The sequence below is a fragment of the Mesocricetus auratus genome, unplaced genomic scaffold, assembly GCF_017639785.1.
Source record: "Mesocricetus auratus isolate SY011 unplaced genomic scaffold, BCM_Maur_2.0 Super-Scaffold_100707, whole genome shotgun sequence".
In the NCBI taxonomy this organism is placed as follows: Eukaryota; Metazoa; Chordata; class Mammalia; order Rodentia; family Cricetidae; genus Mesocricetus; species Mesocricetus auratus.
In genome coordinates, this window is record NW_024429269.1 from 4,867,573 (window position 1) to 4,883,841 (window position 16,269).

The following is a 16,269-nucleotide window of genomic DNA, read 5'->3' on the forward strand; positions in this document are numbered from 1 at the left end:
CTGGGTCTCTTGTTGTTCAGTTCCTCTTACGCCAGAGACTTCGCACATGTTAAACTACACTCAGCCCCTGATTTCTATGTACATTGCACTAACTTTTCAAGTATGAGCTAACTTTTAATATTTTAAGGGGCATAGGCTGTTTTTAATTACTTATTTTTTAATATGCATTGGTGTTTTACCTGCATGTGAGGATGTCAGATCTTGGAGCAACAGACAGTTGTGAGCTGCCATGTAGGTGTTGGGGATTGAACCTGCATCCCCTGGAAGAGAAGTCAGTGCTCTTAACTGCTGAGCTATCCCTCCAACCCCTAAACAGGCAGGTTTTTAAAATATTGAAATTCATTTGCTATCTCCTTGTGTATGTGTGTGTCTATCAATGTGCATGTGTGTGAGAATATATGTGCATTTGGTAACATCATTGATCTGCATGTGCTTGCGTGCGTGCATGTGTGTGTGTGTGTGTGTAAGTGCATGCATGGGAATGTGTGTGCATGTAACAGAGTGCAAACAGCTTGTGAATAGAGGTCAGGGTTGGTACCTTTCATTGTGGGTTCTGCAACCAGACCCAGACTGCTAGGCTTGTGAGGTAGTCACCTTTACCCTAAGTGGACTATTTTAATTTAATTAATTTTTATGTTTGTAGGTGTTTCTCCTGAATGTATGTCTGTGCATCATACACATGAGTTCCCAAAGATGTTAGCAAGAGGCATCTGATCCTCCGGAACTGGAATTATAGATGGTTGTGAGCCACCATATGGGTGCTGGGAATTGAACCTGGGTCCTTTAGAAGAGCAGTCAGTGCTCTTGATTGCCGAGCCCTAAACAGAATGTTTTTTAAAAGCAAGTTTGGTTCAAGGCATCACTGCCAACACACCTGCACAACTCATGCAGTCCCATCCCTCCACATGGCAGAGAAACTTTTGTTGCAACTGAATCTACATCGATGTGTCATCACTGTTCTAAACCTACAGTTTACAGGAGCAAGCATTTGTGAGAGGAAACTACACTTTCAATATGATGCTTGGTGCACAGGCTTCAGTCCCTTTTCAATCTTCCATTCTCATTCTCTGTGTTTTCATTATCAATCTAACTTGGCTCTTTCTGTCTTTGGGCAGAGGTTGGCAAAGCATTTCTCTGTAACCCTGTTATCCTGAGAAGGCTTCATTATTCTGCTCACACAGAGTTTCAGAACTGGGAAACTTTGGAAGAATGACTTCTTTTTTCACGTGGATTAGAACAACAGTCATGAGTAGAAACCCTTTATGTGTTTGTTTCTGGAGTGGGCTTGGCATACCAGAGGTCTGATGATTCCGGAGTGTTTCTGCAGCCTCTGCCTTATCACACTCAGAATCATGGTGCTGGTGTGGAAGTGCCAGGATCTTCATCACTCACCCAGGTGGATCTCAGAATGAGAGGACAGCACAGTTTCGGTCCTGTCCATCTTCATTGCTCCCTTACACGCTCTCTTCTGGGTGCTGGGACACTTTGACTACAAAATAAATAGTCCTTCTTCCGCTCAGTGTAAGACTCTGTCAGGGAGAAACAGAAAAAAACAAATAAACAAAACAAAACAAACCACAAAACAAGCCAAGATACACTGTGGTAAGTTCTAAATAAAAAGAAAGCCTTCTCCATGAAAGACTGTTTCTGCACCTTGAACTTGACTTGTCTAATGCAGATCTGTTGGAAATGGAAAGCATGTGAAGGATTTGAAATGGGAACAAAGATTACCAGACCCTCATTTGGATTATCTGAGCTAACTTAAAATCTTTAATAATTTTAGACCATTTCACAGTTCTGTGAGTTAATTGAAAGCAATACAAATGCTTCTCCTCCCTAGAAGCACAAATGAGTTTAGTTTGATGGAGACAAAATTAGTCCCTTTACCAAGAATCCAGTTTCACCTTGTAGTAGAGACATCTTGACATTGTGTGCATGCATGCGTGCGTTTGTGCTTGTGTGCATCTGTGTGTGTGTGTCTGTGTGTGTGCATGAGTATGTTATTTTTGGATTTTTCTGTGAGTCAACTACATCTCACTAGTCCCCTCATTAACTGATGAGATGAAATCAATCTTTGTGTCATCTTACATTGATATGATGGATTTGAATTACTCAAGATCTTTAACTGTTGTGACCATCCCATGGTGGAGGAAGATAAGCTGTACTGACTGGAACATGTGCCTCTATTCTTCTGTGTGCCTGAACTTGACTTCTTGCTGGCCAGAGGAATCCCAAAGCCATGGAACATCAACATGTGATGGTGGAAGTCCATCTGTGTATACATTTGTTTGATTGGTTGATAAATAAAGCACTGTTGGCCAATAGGGAAGCAAGATAGGCTAGGAGTCAAGGAGAATTCTGGGAAATGTAGTCAAGAATAGGGAGTTACCATATGATCCCGGGAAGAGAGGACAAGTCAGGATGGCATCCTTGGACAGATAAATCCTTATAAGATATATATTAGTAATTATGGGTTAATAATTAAGTCAGAACTAGCAATTGAGAAGCCCTGGACATTGGCGACAGCATTGTAAGCTCTTTCCTGCCTGCTACCTGGGTCCTGCCGCTGTCTCTGCACCCAAATAACACACAAGACACTATATTAACTATGAAGCTGTTGGCCGTTTGATATGGTTTCTCAGGCGCCATTATGTAATGAGCATTCTTCCTGACAGCCTGGTCCCAGAGCTGCATCAACCCCAAATAACACACTTTGTTTCCTAAACTTATCCTAAATTCATCAAATAGGTTATTATTTGCCAGCATGATGGGACACACTTATAATTCCAACACTGAGGCAGGAATATTGGACACTTAAAGCCAGCCTGAGATACATGTAGCTTCCAGACCCTATCTAATAAGAAGTAAAATCTTATTATTTATTGTTATATAACATTTGAGATTATTAAATACAAAGCAATACATTCAACTAAATTCTGTCATACTGGCAAATGTTTTGTTTTAACAGTAATTATAAGTATATGCACACTTTTAGTGACTTTAAATATTTTGATATCCATTTCAGTTAGTTAATGGATAGTCTCCAGGTGTTTTTACAGTATTGATTTTGAAACATAATTTTGCATCTCAGTTGTGTGTTACAGAAGGACTGAATCCTGTGGCTATGTGACTATTTTAGAAAGCACTAGTTGGTGATGTAGGATGCAGAGTCACATGTGGCCATGAGCTGGTCTCCTCTGCTAAAATGACTGTTACAGTTGTGACTCACACTTACGGTCCTCCCTTCATGTCTCAGTAGAGTTCTAAAAGTTAACAGAGTGGTTGAACCTATACAATAGTGACACCAGAAAAAGTGCGCTTGAGATTTGGGTTTTCTGCGAAAGAACATCTCTCCATCCCCAAACTCATTGACTCCTCAGCTCTTTGGAAGAGTCTTCCCCCACACAGTGGGAGCTTCCGGTTTTCCTTGGGCTCTTCGAGAAGTACTACTCACCCAGCTCATCCCTCTGCTGCTCAGAGAGCCTGATGTTCCCACAAAGGCGATGGGTGTCAGATGTTTAATGTGTCCGCCCTCCCATGGAAGCCTAAGCTCTCCCAGCAGCGGAGGAGCACTCAGCTCTGCTCAGACTTCATTTGTTCATTACTGACCTAAGTGCTGGGGGAAAAATAGATATGGAATATGTGTAGTCACTTTTTTTTTAGAGAATTGTGACAAAGAAATGAGATGGGTTGGGGATGTGTCTGCATGGTGCCCTACACCTACATCCTAGTGCTTGGGAGGGGAGGATCACAAGGTCATTCATGGCTATATAGTGAGTGAGTTTGAGGCCAGTCTTGGATAGTCAAGGTCCTGTTTCAAAAAGAAGAGGGAGGAAACAGAGGAGGAGGAGGAGGAGGGGGAAGGAGAAGGGGGGGAGAAGGAAGAGGAGGAGGAGGAAAATAATTGAGGAAGAGGAAGAGGAAGAGGAGGAGGAGGAGGAAAATAATTGAGACCGCTTTTGTGAGTGTCCTTCACAGTGCCCAGACACAGATGATGGCGTATGAAGACTGGATTCTCTGTTGGCTCGATTCCCCTTCCAGGGATCCAGGGGTGACATTTTATTCTTTCCTTAAGGAATCGAATAAAACTACCACCAAAGGACACACTGGGCACCGGCAGGCAATGCCATCCCTGCCCAGCTGGACTCCACAGAGACTGAATTTGTTTTGTTCTGCTCCACAACAGTGTCGACAACTTGTCCAGCTCTCACCCATGCAGCCAGGCTCCTGCCTAGTGAAAACACGACTGTTCCACTGGCAAGGCATTAATGCCCTGTCCAGCTCCACTGTTTGGGGACAGCTTATGTGGCTTTACTCTGCAGAAGTCAAAGCTTCCAGGCCACACTGAGGCAGGAGAAAGTGTACTCACCTCTCCTGTTAGGCAACCAGACAGTGTGTGCAAGCCTGGGCTGCAGATACAAAAATCAGACAAATGATGGGTTGAGGATGCACCCATCTCTCAGTGTGTCTTGGGGATGGCACCTGTGAAGGTGACAGGGGAGGGAAGAGCTGACAGAGAGATCACTGGAAAGGGAAGAGAACATACAGGAAGAGGAGAGCGTGCTCAGGTGGAGTCCTCTAGCCCTGTCCTCAGCATATGGGGCCTAGAAGACAGACCCTCAAAGAGCAGTTAGGAAGAGGAGAGCTTCAGGCAGCAGCTACTGGGGTGGCTGCAGAGATTTGGGGATTGTGGCATGCTCATGGAGGAGGGATGTCTCGTCTCTGAGGAATCCAAAATCTGACCACACAATGACCCCCACACCACATGGTTCAGGAGAAAGACTGTAGCTTTTGATCAGATTCTCAAGGGTCCCCTTCAGCTCACAGCATGAGCATGAGTGGGATCTAGTGTTTCCAGTTCTAGTAGGGAGGCATAGGCTTGCTGCCTCGGTGCATTCTCTGCCCAGGTAGCAGGTATCGCTGGGAAGTCCTCTAGAGCCCAGCAGGGCTTGTGCCAGAGGAATCCAAGGCCACTCACGTACTTGCACTGAAACAGTTTCCATCCCACTAGCTTACCAGCTGCTCTGCTCTGGTCTTGACCTTGTGAACTCAGGCCTTGGAAGCTGATAGCATCCTCCCCTCTTGCCAGAGTCAACAGGGCTCTGTGCCTGTGAAGCTGGCAGCCTTCCCTGTAAGGGAGGGGAGCAGAGCACCACATTGGCACCTGGCGAGCAGGTGTGTTCAGGCCATGACAGGTCCAGTTGGTTCCCACCCCTGTCATTTTGACCATAAGGGACTCACAGTAGATTAAGGCCTTTTTCCTCTGCCTCAGATTCTTGGAGATTTATGTCAGAAGCTACAATTCTTCAATTTTAGCACCTTGATACTTTCTTTCACCAACAGAGACCCCATGCTTCTAGAAACCGTTGTGCAAGAATGCAGAGTCAGCTCCTGGGTGGGCGGGACCCTTGGGTGACTATCCCTAGTTGTGATGGGCTCCTATGCAGAGGAGGACAAAGGACAGAGATGAATCAACCTTTGCAGGATGATTCCATGCAGTGATGTCCATCACTTTTCCACCACCATGGCAAGCCACATGAGACAATCAAACCGAAAGGGGGTAGTATTTGTCTTTCCAGAGGCTTCAGCTCACGATTGGCTGGCTTCATTGCTCTGAGGACTGTAATAAGTCAGGCACAGGGAGTGAGTGGTCCAGAAGGGATGTTCACATCACAGTGTCTAGGAAGAACTCTCCGGAGTCCTCACATCCCTATCAAGGACACACCCCTACTCACCCGACTTTCTCCCATAAGCCCCAGCTCCTAAAAGTTCCCCCCAAATCTTAGGGACAGCAGAAGGGAGAAAGAGGGGCCTTGTCTACAATGACATCAGGACTCTTCTCTTCAGGCTCAGCTTGCAGAGTTGGAGGTAAGAAGTGTGACTTGCACATCTGCTCTGCTTTGGACCTCAGATGTCCCCACAGGCCTTGTGTAGTAAACAGGAGTCCTACCTGCAGTGCTACTGGGAAGCGGCAAACCTCTGGGAGGTGAGGCTTCAGGGAGGAAAGAAAATTACTGGGGATGTGTTCTTGAAGGGAATATTAGGTCATGGCCCCTTCCTATGTCACTTGTGGATTCCTAGACATGGTGTGAGGGGTTTTTCTCTAGCATACCCTTCCTGTGTCTGCCGGATACAACTCCTCGCTGCTCTGTAAGAACAGGCCCCGGCTTCTGGTAGTGGACCAGTATTTATCCCTAGTACACGAATGGACTTTGGGAGCCCACTCCACATAGAGGGATACTCTCTCATCCTAGACACATGGGGGAGGGCCTAGGCCCTGCTCCACATGATGTGACAGATTTTGATGATCCCCTGTGGAAGGCCTCACCCTCCCTGGGGAGCAGAAAGGGGATGGGATAGTGGGTCAGTGGGGGGCAGGGGAGGAGGGGAGGGAGAGGAAATTGGGATTGACATGTAAAATAAGTTTGTTTCTAACTTAAATTTTTTAAAAAAGTAAAAAGAAGAAAACAGGCCTGGGGCTGGAGTGATGGCTCAGTGGTTAAGAGCACTGGCTGCTCTTCCAGAGGACATGGGTTCAATTCCCAGCACCCACATGGCAGCTCATAACTTCAGTTTCAAGGGATCCAACACTTTCATACAGACATGTATGCAGGCAAAATACGGATGCACATGAAATAAAAATAATTTAAAAAAAGAAGAGGTCCCAAAGTCCAAGAGAACCACAGCCTGTGAGATCACTGCAGCTGTACACAGAGGAAACGTCTGCGAGGATGAGTGTCCAGTAACCATCCAATTTCTGATGAGCACCAGCTTTGTCACTGATGCTCATGGCCAAGGAGCATCATTCTAGATTAACCTGTGCAAGCGTCCTCATTTTGTCTTTAGGAGTCTTCATTTGCTCTGTCTCTTTGTGACAATGTGTTTCATGTTGCAAAGCTCCCAGATTCTTCCCCAAAGAGCACTGTCATCCTCCATTTTCGCTCTGTCACTTGTTTAGGTGGACAACTCTAAGATAGCAACAGCGTCATGGCAAAGTTGGCTGACAGAGCCACACAGGCCTGGTTGTATGCATCGACTCCCTCACTCGGCTTCTCTGAGCCTCCTGTGTTTCCCCCCTGGAAATTGGGCAGCATGGAGGCACCTGCTTATGACTGGAAGGAGGATTTGATGGGGTGATGGTATGGGAAGTGTCTGGTGCCTGGAAGGTGTGATAGACAAGACTTCCTTGACTACCTTTCTAGCAGATTCTCTGGGGCGGGGCTTAGGGGTAGGTGTTTTTAGAAGCCTCCAGGTAACTCTTATGCAGGGCTAGGAGTCACTGTTTCCTATGGCTCATGGTACCTGACACCTGGGACTGTATCCAGAGAGTGTGCTTGTTCACTGGAAAGGGTTGACTACAGTCGTTGGGTAAGACTCCACAGTAGAGAAAGGTGGCACTCTACGGATGGCTGGTGGGAGCCATGGTCCAGGCCTTAGGGACTGGTGGGAGACAGGGTCCCATGCTAGAAGCCAACTATACATTCTCCATTGAAGCACAGCTATGAGCTTTTAGGAAGAGAGGGGTCTGAGGATGGTGGTGTCAGTTTCAGATCAGTCGTTTGAGCTGCTCAGCTGGGAAAGGAAAGACCCTGGAGATAGCAGGAGTGAAGGCCATTTTAAAGAAGGACGGGCTGGGTGGTGGTGGTGGTGCACGGCTTATATCCCAGCACTCGGGAGGCAGAGGCAGGTGGATCTCTGTGAGTTCAAGACCAGCCTGGTCTACAAGAGCTAGTTCCAGGACAGCTTTCAAAAGCCACAGAGAGACTCTGTCTCAGAAAAAACAAACAAACAAACAAAAAAACCCCCAAAAAAACCCAACCAACCAACCAACCAAACAAACAAACAAACAAAAAAACGAAGGGTGGGAGCCAGTTCTCTGGGGATAACTAGTGTTTAATTCAGCACCTGATGTTGTTTAAAGGTTGAATTTTTGTTTGGGGATGGTTTGTTTGTTCTAGTTGTTTTCTGAAACTGTATAAAACATGCAACATAGAGAAGTTGCAAAAAGCCAGATATGTATGACTGACCAAATATTAGAATGTGCAGCTTCCCCAGCCCAGCCGCCACCAAGGACTCAGCTGCCCTGTCCCTTGAGCTTCGCACTTCCTGAAGCTCCTCCTCCTGCCTTGCCTCTGCAGCAGGTGGCAGGCCATTTCCACTAGGAAAAGGAGTCCTATCATATGTCCACTGTCTACCTCCATGTAGATTTTCCTTTGGGTTGCCAGCTCACAAATAATGACATGGAGACTCCTTATTAATTATGAAAACTCAGCAAGCATTTAGTTTAGGCTTATTCCTAACTAGCTCTTATAATGTATATTAGCCCATTTATATTAATTATGTTCTAGCATGTGGTATTACCTCACTTTCATCTTGTACCTCCTGTTTTCTCTCTGTGTCTCCTGGCTTTTCCTACATGCCTAGATTCTTCCTCCTATTTCCCACCCATACCTCCTGCCTAGCTGTTGGCCATTCAGCTTCTTATTACACCAATCAATAGCAATATACTTTCATGCAGTGTACAAATAACCCACAACATTTCCCCCCTTTTTGTCTTAAAAAAAAAAAGGTTTAACTCTAACGTAGTAAAACCTTATACAATAAGAACAATTATCAAGTAAGAATTACAGTCACAATGTCCAGTCCTTGTGTATTTGCCAAATTCGGAGAAAGTGCTGTGTTATCTATCCTATTTTAGTGAGTCCAAAGTTTTACAACTAAACAATTTTCTATAATAACTTGTATTACCACCCTAAAAAATATTTTTAAGCCTAAAAACATCTTCTTATATAAATAACTTAGGCCTTTCTGTTTCTCAACCTTATAAGTTTTTTGTTTTGTTTTGTTTTGTTTTTCGAGACAGGGTTTCTCTGTATTGTTTTGGAGGCTGTCCTGGAACTCGCTCTGTAGACCAGGCTGGCCTTGAACTCACAGAGATCCGCCTGCCTCTGCCTCCCAAGTGCTGGGATTAAAGGCGTGTGCCACCAAAGCCCGGCAACCTTATAAGCTTTATACCTTTTATGTTAAGTTCTTTTATGAATTTGGTAACAAGGAAAACTGTACACTATCTAGTCTTCAATCCCTATTGGAGACCCAAGAAGGACATAATATTACCTGAGCAAAGAGGAAGTGCAGAGCAAGCAACTTTCAGAACTATAGAAACAACAGAGACATCTGTCACCTAAGGTCCTTCTGTAATGTTGTGACATTTAACTTCAGCCTACAGGCCTAGAAAATCTGACAGACTTTTCTGTGAAGCAGGAATTTTGAAGGGCTGCCCTACCTTGTCTTAGCAAAGTTTGGCAGCTGCTTTCTTTTGTGTTCTGCTTGTCCAATTTGGACAGCATACACAGTTGAAGCAAGGGCAGTTTCCTGCCCAGTGGCTAACTTTGCCACAATGAAAACGAACTCCATGTGGAAGTTCTTTGATGCCCATCATCCTTTTTTGAAGTAAGTTGGTATTGCCAGGAGCAGGAGCATCTCACTGTCATGAAAATCCTTATGTTATTAAAACATCTTAGATGCCATATTCTGTAGGTCTCTGAAGTCTTTGAAAACCACATATCAAGTCCTGGGAGGGCTAGCTGTGTTATTTTTTGTTTACTCTCTGTGTGATGGGAAAATGTAGAGCTTATTTAAAGTATGGCTGGATAGTCTGTGAGGCCAGACCATCTCAGCTAGCAGCTTTGAAGTTGTTATGGATGTAGAATTTTGAGGACACTGTAACAGAGGCATTCTGAGAGGCTGGATCATCTGGGCTACTTGTCTTCATTCGTGTCTGGTCCCTTTTTTCTGAAAATGCATTAACACAAATATGGAATTGTGGTGTGCGCCAGTCAGTTAACAATGATTTTTTTTTGTTCTATGAGTAGGTAAAAAGTCATCTGTCAACATTTTAAATCCATTTGGACTATATAACCAAACCTGTATCCATGTCATATGAAAGAATGGCATGCAACAATGTCATGACGACTCTGTAGCCAACAAGATTTATCATATCTCATCCATTCCCAGAGCTGTTCCCATGTAGAGGGATAAGCATATACACCATATGTCCTCTAGTTGTTCTTGCTTTTTTTGTATCTGGAGTCAAGATATTCAGCAGGTTTTCCCCAGTAAAATCTGATCTTCATTAATTTTGAAGAGAACCATAACTTTTTGTTTCCTATGGAGACAAAGTCATAATTTCTTCCCCAATGCAACATATTTTCCAACTTCCATTTTGAAGTAAAAATATTTTTTAAATATGTAGGCTGGTTTAATTTAGCAGTTTCCATAATCCACCATCTCTCAACAGCTATTTTCTTACATTAGCATTTAAGAATTCAAAGTCAACAAAATCCCATACAGGATCCAGACACCCCGATTATTTCCCTTCTTTACATGACTTGCTTTTTTTTATTACTTCACTCTCTTTAAAGACTTTACTATTTTTTTTTTGGTTTTTCGAGACAGGGTTTCTCTATGGCTTTGGAGGCTGTCCTGGAACTAGCTCTTGTAGACCAGGCTGGCCTCGAACTCACAGAGATCCGCCTGCCTCTGCCTCCCGAGTGCTGGGATTAAAGGCGTGAGCCACCAACGCCCGGCTAAAGACTTTACTATTAAAACCATTTTTATGAATATCATACAATGCAGGTCATATAGTGTAGAGATCACCTAGATTATTAACTGTCTCCAGTCCTGCTTATGGGCGCTTCGGGGGGAGCCAGGTGTGGTCTGGCCCTACAGATCACCTAGCTATTAACTACCCCCATTCCTAACATTCTGGGTAGAAAACAGGTTATACATCTCTCCTATTGAAGAGACAATGCTGCATGCTTAGCATTCCTGGTTTCCCTAGTGCTTATCCATGAGCACTGAGTATTGCATCCATGTAGGAATTTAGTGGAGAAACAATGAGGGAGTGGTCTGTGATGGAGGGGACCTTTTAAAGGGCTTCGTGACTGGTGATGATATAGCCAGCTGGCACTGAGTTTCTGAAGGCAGGCTGCAGGAGTCTCTAATTTCTAAAAATAAACTGAAAAGTGCCTCATCAACACACACACACACACACACACACACACACACACAAGAATGTAGCTTAATGAGGGCAGAACCTGTGTTTGTGTTTCTGTATTCTTGGGTTCTGTCAAATGCAGTTAAGAAATATTCAAGGTGGAAAATCCTGTGTCTGAACCGAACATCTAAACATTTTTCTTTGCCATCCCCTATGACAACTGAGTTACATATTCGAATTCATCTAGACATGATTTAAATAATGCACAGATTATATAGTAGTGTGAACCACTATATATACTGACCATGAACATCCTCAGACTTTGGTACCTGTGGATGTTCTGGAACAAAACCCCCTACAACCACAGATGGGAGGAAAAGCTGTGCTTGTTATGAAAGTCTTAAGTGGTGAGTAGTTCAGGGAAGGGAACTGAGCCTGCTTCCTGTGCAGGCCAGCACCCTTCCAGGAGCCAGCACACATACTATCTACACTCATCCTGCAAGGAGGGTGTTCTTATCTATATGTGAGCACATTGAGAAGTAGGTGGATTAATTATTTCCCCTGGACCATAAAACTAGTAAGCACAGAGCAAGGCCTCAAACCCAGTGTGCCTACCTTTCTGCCATTCATCTGTCACTATCAATATAAACAACTGTTATCTGTCTATACATCCAACTATTACCTATGTATCATCTATCTACCCATCCAACTATCATCTATCTGTCTGTCTATCTATCATTTATCATCCATCCATCCATCTGTCCATCCAACTATCATCTATCTATCACCTATCATCCATCCATTCATCTGTCCATCCAACTATCATCTATCTTCTATCATCCATCCATCTGTCCATCCAACTATCATCCATCTGTCCATCCCACTAACATCTATCTATCTACACACATGTACACACATAATGACATGAAAAGAGAAGGAAGATTATTTGAGAAGAAGAAGGGAAGGAACAGGAGGCATGGTGAGAGAACAGGAAAGAGAAATGGGAAGTGAGGATGGTCGAAATTCATGATGTAGCTGAGCAAAAATGCCAGTGTACCAATGGATTCAGGAAGAGGGACATTGCCTTTAGTTGTGTAACTAATGATGATCCCACCAGGCACAATAGCTAGTTCTAATCCAATATGAACTAAATGACGCTGGTTAAGCTAAAAGAGTCAGTAAAGCCAACCCAAAAGTCATGAATCTGGGAAATGGACTGGTAGGGATGGTGGGGGTGTTGTTAGGAGTGGAAAGGAGACAAGAGAAGGTGGTGGGGAGAGAGCAACCAGAATATTATCATATATATATGATAATATTATATATATGAAATTGTCAAAGGAGAAAATTGATCAATAATAATGTCACTGTACAACAAATATACATGTTTACAAAATTAAGATAAGCAAGCAAACAAACAAACAAAACCCTCAGTGTGTCTGAGGGCAGGCACTGTCTATGCAGGACAGCCCTAAGGTTGGGAATGGGGAGCATGGTCATGAGCTCAAGTTGATTCTGTCCAGCAGGGAAGGGACAAGGAGAAACACAAAGCAGTTGCTTTGTAGTTAAATCTGTCTCCCGATGGCTGCCCTCACCCCTTTGTGTGAGCAGCCATAGGCAGCAGTCATGGGAACACGGAGAGGCTTGAGGGAGGTGCCTTTACCTCTTCCATCTAGATAAGGAGCTGGACAGACAGGTCACCCAGGAGTTATGGCTCCAGTATAGCTGTATCCAAGAACAAGAGGGAGTTCCTCCAGGGAGAGCCAGTTCAGTGGGAAGAAATGCTTGCATGGTTTGCCCTGGTGGTTCATGCTGGCCAGTGACAGGGCAGAGCAAACCCTATCAGAAAGAGAGGGTTCCTGTGGTCGTTATGCAACCTTTGAATGGGGTAATTTCTGCTTTTCCATAAGCAGCTTTGAATCTCTGGGAAACGTTTATATAGAAATAAAGCACCAACTAAAGGACACTGTGACAAGTCACACATGCCTTGACCTTCCATCTGCCCAGTTCCCACACCTCCCTAGGTAAACTGTAGTCTTTTATGCACCTTTCCATAATTGTAAAGATACATATCTGGGCTGGAGAGATGGCCGAGGGTAAATGCACTTCCCTCCTGCAGAGCCTGGTGACCCAAGTTCAGCTCCCAGGACCCACATGTTGGCAAGAGAGAACTCCATAAATTGTCCTGTAACCTCCACACCTGTGCCATGGTATGTCCCCCAGTAGGAAATAAAACATTTTACAAGTAAAATAAAAATGCACATTTAAGCAAGTCAAAACTTAGATTCATATCTCTCCTCTCCCCGTGGGTTTGTGCATTTCGTGTCATTTTGTACCGCAGAAGTCACACCACAAACTTTCCTTGACTCAGTATAGAGGGGAGGTGGCTCGATACCCTGCTTTCACTGTCTTGTTATCTTCACAACATCCTTTCTTTGGGGGAGACAGAGTGTCTGTGTGTCCACACGCAAAGGAGCACAAGTGGGCATCAGAGACAATTTACAGGAACTGGTTCTCCCCATCCACCATTTGAGTGCCAGGGCCAAACTCAGGCTATAGCTCTTGACAGCAGGCACTTTTACACAGTGAGCCACCTCCTTCCCAGCCCTCCTAACACTTCAAAGCACTCCTCTGATCATCACATCGGATGTCCCCTTCTGACCTCCAAGGGCACCAGATATGCACATGGGGCACCTGCATACATACAGGCAAAACACTTATACACGTAAAATTAAATAAAATAGGGGCTGGAGAAATAGATTAGTGGTTAAGAGCACTAGCTGCTCTTCCATGGGACCTGTGTTCGATTCTTAGCACCCACACAGTGACTCACAACCATTTGTAATGCCAATTTTATGTTAATTTTTTGCCATTCCAATCACAGTTTCCCATCCCTTCGTCCTCTCTCCCCAGTTCCTTTCCCCATAAAATGTATTTTTTAAAAGCCCAACCCAAAAAGAGAATTCCTCTTGTATATTTGTTTCAAGACAGCTCATGTTTCCATTTAGTTTCTACCATGCCTGAATCCAGCTGGGCCTCATTTTTCTTCATTTACACTGTTTTAATTGTTGAAATTGAAGGGACCGCTGCTAAATTAGCCGTCAAGGATGTCACCAAACTTGCTACAAACAAATCTGGTAGAAGTTCCATGTCCTTGAGGTAGTTTATCCTTTTCTAAGTCTGTCTGTCTGTCTGTCCAGAAGACAAGACTCCCACCAGCATCAGCACCACTGGGCTGGTGTGTGTTGCCAGAGCTGAGCGTACAGTGCATTGGGCAAGTGCTGGTGTCTGGGATGGGAATGAGTTCTGGAAACACTACAGGTCACCAAAGCACACAAAGATCTTTCAGTTTTGTGAATTGCTCCATGAAAGTGGTCCCAGTGACCCTGAATAGTGTAATCTGGGGGAGAGGAGGGGAACATAAAGAAAAACTAAATAGAAGTGACTGCAGTCCAAGCTGGCTTGGATCAGCATGCCAGGTACCACTGCCCCACTGTCACCATGGGCAGGATGGGACATGTGCCCAAAGTTTTGCAGTTTTGAAGAGCATCAATGCACACTCCAGGTAACTAGGTATCTCTACCACGAGCTGAGAAAGTGATTGACATCACTTTCTCCAGCTTCATTCAGCTGTCTGACTTATCTCAAGGTTGCCTGGAACTTGGGTTTTGGGTACCAGAGTCAATCTCCCTACTTAATAGGTTGAGGCAGATTATCAAGGAGTTGTCTGTACCCCTGACTCAGGTGACTTACATGGAGTTTCTGTTGTTGTTGTTGGTGGTGGTGGTGGTGGTGGTGGGGTGTGTGTGTGTGTGTTAGAATGCTTCAGGACATTTGTGTGTCTGGGTGCTAGGTATTTGAGCTCAGGCCCTCAGAGGAACTTGTAGCATAAGAAAACTCCAACAGAGTGCTGGTTTTTTGGCGAGAGGCAAGCAGGTGAACAGCAGACAAAAAGGTTTGCATCCATCCTTTTAGAGTAGATGCCCACCCCTACACACATACACACACACACACACACACACACACACACACACACACCACCAACACACTACACACACACACACCACCAACACACTACACACACACCACCAACACACTACACACACACACACTACACACACACACACCACCAACACACTACACACACACACACACCACCAACACACTACACACACACACACACACACACACTGTAGATTTTTAATCTTGACATATTACTTTAGTTGGAGATTTCATACTTGGTCCATGTAGAACAGTATCAAAATATAGGTTATTCCAACAAACAGTAAGTTCTAATAATCAAAGATGCTAAGGAAACCAGTAAAGCTATTGGCGTTGCCAAACTGGCAAAATGGACATACAAATATATCTCTCGTTTCTCCAGCAGAGGGCACCTTAGGCTTTCCTAACTGAGATGGGTAGCAGACCCACAGTCTGAAAGCCATTTGTTGGTGGATTTGTCTCCTCAGACCTTCTCTCTCTGCTGCTGTTTGAGCAAGAAACACGTGGAGGTGGGAAGCCAGAGGGACGAGCTAGGGAAGAAGCCAGGAGACTCCACCTCATCACTGGCTCCACGCCGGTTGACTGTTAATAGGCCAATAGTGTCGGTTCTCAATCTGGTAATGATTATGAGTTATACCCCAACTGCCTCTTTATATATCCACTGGTGCCGACAGCATACATGGTTATAATGGCTGTGTCCCAGCAAACCAGTGGAATCAATGTAAGACTGAAGTTTTACACGCTGTAACTCCAAGCCTCAGAGACAGTCACTGTCTTCTAGAAATAAAAGTAGTCATTCTCTTTTAAACAGAAACGTCATTTCCTTGAAAGAAACCGATTTGTGTCCCTGGATGCCCTGGCACATTTTTATGGTGGTGGCCTCAGCTTCTTCTCCCTGAGACCGGCAGGTGTGGAGATCAGGGTAGCTGTGATCAGGGAGACCAGAGGATGGGAGGAGATGCTGTGAGCCCCATTGGGCCCCCTGAAGAGCAGGGTAGGAGGAAATGACCTGCTGAAGGCTGGGTTAAGGGGATGGGTAGGGGCTGAGGGTGTCAATGACTGAAGCTGGGGTGCTGCTTCACAGGGACAGCGGTGTCAGAGAAGCCTCTCTCTCTGACTGGTGGAACCCACAGGCCTGGGGTCTCCTGCTAGACGTCTGGATCTGCTATTCAGAACTGCCCCTTGAACCTCAAACTCGGAAGCTGAGGCCTCTAGGCCCTCCTCTCAGAATTGACCAGAACGTTGTTTACAGGAGGGAGGGGGAGATGGCACAG